Raw genomic sequence first — 6,000 nt, forward strand, 5'->3', positions numbered from 1 at the left:
CTTATAAAAAAAAAAAACACAGAAAAATAACAAGTGCTAATGAGAATGGGAAGAAACTGGAATCCTTAAGCACTGCTGGTGAGACTTTAAAATGGTGCTGTTGCTAAGGAAAGCAGTATGCGTATTGCTGAAAATTAAAGCAGAGTCATCATATGATCCAGCATTTTCACTTCTGGGTGTATACTCAAAAGAACTGAAAGCAGGGACTTGAACATATTTGTACACAAATGTTCCCAGCAGCATTATTCATACAGAAAAAGGTGGAAACAACCCAAATATCCATCAACAGAGGAATGGGTAAACAAAATGTGGCACATACATGCAATGGACTCTTTCTCAGTCTTAGAAAGGAAGGAAAATCGGATGTGTGCTACAGCACAAATAAACCTTGAAAACATTATGCTAAGTGAAATAAGCCAGACACAGAAGGATAAACATTGTAGGATTCCCCTCCAGGAAGCACTTAGAGTAGTCAAATTCAGAGAGATAGAGAGGAGACTAGATGTTACCAGGGCCTGGGGGAAGTCGGGAACTGAGAGTTATTGTTGAATAGGTATAGTGTTTCAGTTTGGGATGTTGGGAAAGTTCCGGGGATGGATATTAGTTGCACAACAGTATGAATGTGTAGTACCACTGAACACCTAAAAAATGGTTAAAATCGTAAATTGACATCATATTCATTTGACCACAGACAACCAAGCAAAATACGTCAAATGGTCAGTGAGTTGCTAGTCTAGATTAGTAGGGATAAGATGGTTTCTGTCTTACTGAATGGAGAGAAAAGATGGAGGCATTTTCTAGAGCTCAGGATCAGGGGTCTGTGGTATGCCTAAAACATTACCTACTTCCCTGCGTCTACACAGAGATATAGGAAGTTGTGATGCCTGTGGTTCAAGAGAGCCCGGGATGCCTGGAGTTCCCAAGAATCACAGTCTGAGGGAGGGAGGAAGTTCTGTACTGTCTGTTTTTGGTTTTGAAAGTCTGCTGTGGAAAGAGGCTGAGTTCACTGCTCCACATCCTGTGTTAGCGAGAGCAGAAGCCCCCACCGCCGAGGTGATGCTGGGCCAGCATGCGGGGCACACAGGGTAACAGTACTGGTCTAGCATCTCCCAGAACAAGAGATTCACATGGGGTGGGTGGCAGTTTCTCACAGAGGCCTGTGGGCCGGGAAGATTCCCCTGCTGCTGGATGCCCTGTGTGGAATGCTGACATATCCGGCTCTCCAGAGCAGCCCCCCAGAATTGGTGACCTCTAAGCTGGCAATACTTTCTGGGTGACCCGGCTTTGAACCCTGGGACTTGAGCCAGGTGAAGGAGCCAAAGTCTTAAACAAACAAACAAACAAACAAACAAAAAAACAAAAACCCAAAGAAACTATTTTCCCATTGAAAGAAAAAAGCTCTCAGTTTAGCAGAAATGAAATAAATTTGTTCTCATGGCTTTTGGTTCGAATGATGGTGTCTGCATTGTCTTCAGCCTGTTCTATTAGTCTGAACTGGGAGTCCTCTTCTCCCTTCCCAGAGCGCTACGCAACCTCCCACCTCCCACAGGCCCCTTCCTCTTCTGAAGGTCCTTGCATTGCGCCCGAGGCAATGGTTCTCACACACTGTACGTGTGACTGGGGAGGGGGGCACTTGTTAGAACCAGAGACTTCACCCTGATCTTAATTCTGTGGGTCCAGCTTGGGGGCGTATACTTTAAAAACACTCTTGTTGACGTGTAATTCACACGGGCAGTGTATTTCACGAAGCACTCTGGTGATTCTGAAGAGCAGCAAGATTTGGGGACCATTGGCCTGAGGTGGAAGTCAGCCACACCTGGCACTGGTCTAGGTCACGGTCAGAGAGTTTGAGTTTTATGATAACTACCATGGGAAACCCTTAGACGGATTTCAGCAGAGGAGTGACGTGATGGTGTTTATAAAGACCATACAGCTGCTGTGTGAAGGGCAGGCTCGGGCACAGGAGATGGTGACCGTTGCCGAAATCTAGGGGAGAGATAATGGGGCTTGAGTTAGGGCTGTGCCAAAGGGAATGGGGAGAAGTGCTCAGACTCGAGGTCAATTTTACAGGTACAACCGAATAACTCATTAATGGATTAGATATTGAGTAAGAGGAAAAGTGAGGATTCAAGGATAACCCCTAGGGTTTGGGACTGATCAAATCGACAGAAGGTTCCAGGACATCCTACAGGACATCCGAGTCAAGAAGTTAATAGGCAGTTGATGTAAAAGTCATCATCTAATGGAGCAACTCTGGGCTGGAAACACGCATCTGAGAGTAAATAGTGTAGCTGGTCCTCCAGGCTGTGGGACTGGATGAGATAATGTGGGGGAGAGTAAAGACTGAGGACGTCACAGACCTGGGGTCACTCTGACATTAGAGGTTTGGTGTAGGAGGCTGAGAGAGAGGCAGTTGAACAAGGGTGAGCCACGAGGTGGGAGAGGACCGGGGGGTTGTGTCCGGGAGCCCAGACAAGGCAGTGTTCATGGAGGGAGCGGTCAGCCTTGATGCTGCTGAGAGAACATATAGAAATGCACAGAGCCAATCAGAGCTTTGGGCCGCAAGTGGGTGTTAAGTGGCCTCCATAAGAGTCGTGTTGGTGGTGTGACGAGAGCATAATTTCAGCAGGGTGGAAAGAGAGCTCCTTGTCCTAGTTCTAGGAGAATAGCTGCTTCTGCATTTTGGGGAAATCGAAGCCATCCATGATACAGCTCCAGATTGGTGGGGGCGGGGCCCAGCAGCAGCAGTCAGGAAGGATAGCAGTCCTGGGGTTAGCAGCAGAGAGCTGATTCCCTCAGAGGGCCTGTCCCTCAGAGGCAAGGGCTGGGCCAGGCTCTTTGCCTCTGGGCTCCTCCTGGCAAAGATTCCAGGCCTCACCTGCGGGATGGAAGACAAAAACTTCAAGGGACCACATGAACTTGGGTCAGATAGTATGGCAGCAACTACCGTAGACTGGAGGTAAAGGGCCTTCACTCCCTTTTCCAGACGGTGCTTAAGCCTCCTGGATTCTAGAGCAGTAATTCTGATATTCAATATCTTCCAATCTATTGAGACAGACCTTAATTCAGACTTATGTTGACCTAAATAGAGTGGCATTTCCTTTGCACCTGAGCTTGTGGATTGAAATTCATTTCCACTATGCGCTGCAGTTTTCTTCAACCTCTTTCTCTCCTAAATGAAAAGCATTATAATTAACTTACATGCACCAGAGCACAGGAGGTTATAGAACAGCATGATTAAAAAAAAAAAAGTGGAAATGCTTTGAAAAGTTATAAACACTGAATAAATGGAAAGGAAGAACTAGCAATGTCCTGCTTAGAAAGAAAACCAACATGTCATCAATCTAGAAAGCTCTCATGACTCAGAGACCTGGGAAAGCTAGAACAGTAAGACTGTAATAGTGTATGATGAACAATATTAGTTTGAAAATGTTCATACTGGATCCTCAGAAGTCTCCGGAGAGCGGGAGTTGGTATGGAGTCCGGCTAAATAAGTCACCACGTTTTTGTTACAATTTTTGTTAAACAGAAAGGAAGGGAGGGAAGAACGGAGGACAAAAGGTTGGTTTTTTTCGGGCGCCTGGGTGGCTCAGTGGGTTAAGCCGCTGCCTTCGGCTCAGGTCATGATCTCAGGGTCCTGGGGTGGAGTCCCGCATCGGGCTCTCTGCTCGGCAGGGAGCCTGCTTCCCTCTCTCTCTCTCTGCCTGCCTCTCCATCTACTTGTGATCTCTCTGTGTCAAATAAATAAATAAATAAATCTTTAAAAAAAAAAAAAAAAACAAAGATGGCTTTTTTCTACCTACTTCGTGAAATGCTACCTGCACCCTAATAGGGTAAATACTTCTGGGGAGAGTAGGGAGGAAGTAGTTTATCAATCATTGATATTTATACTTGGCTCTGTCAGGACCTGAGCAGATTTGCCAGAAAGCCTAAACCCTGCGAGCAGTTGGAAGAAGCACCCTGCTAGGAAAAAGCACCTCCACGTGCCCCACATAGTTCAGAGAGAGGAGAATAAACTTGAGTGACTTTGCTATTTCGCTCCAGGCATTTCAATCAGTACCAGACCAATCTGCCTGGTACTGATTGCAGATGGTAATGTGATAATTTCCACAAGGAATGGTTGCGATTTTCCCCCTACACGCCAGAGTTCAGGCTTCCATCTCCACGCGGTTTCATTTGTTGCAGGTCATTAGTTTTCTGCCCGGAGGCGTTCTTGAGGTGGGTGCCCAGGCTCACACGGGCAACCCTGCACGTCGCTGTTGCCCTGTCCCAGCAGAAACAAGTCCAGAGGAAACATTAATCAGGTGTGAATCTTCCAGACGAGAAAATTGGGAGGGGCGGCATCTGCCTAGTGTTTGCCGGATCACCAAGCCCAGGAGGATGGGTTGCCTAGCAGCTCCCAGTCACCGCAGGCCAGTGCTAGGCAACAAGATGCAATCTGTCAGCTGCAGACCGACCGTGTTTCCCTCCCGGTTTTCAGAAGACACGTAGGTATTTCAGAAGCATCTAATTATCTTCGATCTCCTTCACTTCACTGTCTGCTCCAGGTAGCCTCTGACAGCGTTCCCCGGACCCCCGATGTTCAGACGCTCCTCTCACACAGGAGAGGACCTACACCTTGCAGGAGATTTTCATGCATTTCAGAGGACAGGAAAATGAGAGTTTGTCACTGGGGGTACATGAAGCCAGTTCTCTGTGGTCTTTTTGAGCCTTCTCATAGCCACATACAAATTGTTAGATGTACAAAGAAAAATCACGGATGGAAGCTGGGGACACCGGGAGTCATGCTTTATTGTGTGAGCCGCTGTTCTGCTACCTGATTGCTCCCCTAGTACAGGGAGAAAAAAGGAGGTGGTGGTGCAGGTCTCGTCTGATTTCCATGGCCAAGTAACCAGTAGTCTTTCTTGCGTGCTTTCTATGTGTTAGTCCTTTTTACTCTTTAGTTCTCATGATAATGTTAACGATTATTTCTGTTTCACTGTTGAGGAAACGGGCTCAGGGAGTCCGTGTCTCCAACACATACAGCTGCTGGGTGGCTCTAAGTGTGTCGCTTTGGTGTCTCCACGAAGTTGTGTGATAGGAAGATCTAGTTGGGAAACGTGTGATGATGACTCTGAAATGTTTTTTTAAAATTAATCCAAGACAATATGTAATGGGGAGAGATTCAGGGACATGGAAGTCTACGGTTGGGCATTCTCGCAAGGGCTCAAAGGCTTGAGGAGGAGAGTTTCATGTCTCCTGAATCTTCTTCCAGTGAAAGAAGTTTTACCCCAAAACAGTGGCATCTGCAGGCCAGTCTTTAATTTTTCGAAGGCAGTATTACAACTGGAACCATGATGGACCAGATTGTACTCAGCTCCCTGGTTTTGGTTGAGTTTCGAACTCAGATCCATAAGCCCTGGTATGTGTGGGTCTATCATCCAGACCCACCTCTACCGATAAGTCCTGGCTGCTGAACAGACATTCTTCACTTCAGAAACTGGGGTGAAAGTTGTGTGTGTGTGTGTGTGTGTGTGTGTGTGTGTATGTAAATCCTTCCTGGTATTGCCCTGCTCAACTCCCTAAGTAGGAACCAGGAACCAAACAAGGGAGATCAAGTGACCCAGAGGACAGAAGGGTGGGGAGAGAATCAAGAGACTTGGCTCAAGGTCAAAGTGAGGAAGGTGAGAATTTACGAATGTACCAGCTAACTCTTCATTTTTTAAGATATCTCCCTTTAAAGTTCACTGCTTTTGGAAAAGGGTTTTTTGACATTTGGATGCTCTAGGACCTCGACACCAGCCCCCTACATGCATGCATGCAAACTACAGCTTCATTAATTCTCAGCCCACCTGTGAAGGGTATTATATAAGACAATGACCCTTATGCTTTAATATGTGTATAATTCGTCTTGTCAAAATTCAGACTCTTGGTTGGGGGGGGGCGTAGATGGAGAGTGGGGCTTCAGGCTCTGCATTTCTAATAAGCTCCCAGGTGATACTGATGTTGCTGGTCCAAGAA

This window comes from Mustela putorius, unplaced genomic scaffold (genome assembly GCF_011764305.1).
Source record: "Mustela putorius furo isolate JIRA1106 unplaced genomic scaffold, ASM1176430v1.1 tig00003942_pilon_pilon_pilon, whole genome shotgun sequence".
Lineage (NCBI taxonomy): Eukaryota > Metazoa > Chordata > Mammalia > Carnivora > Mustelidae > Mustela > Mustela putorius.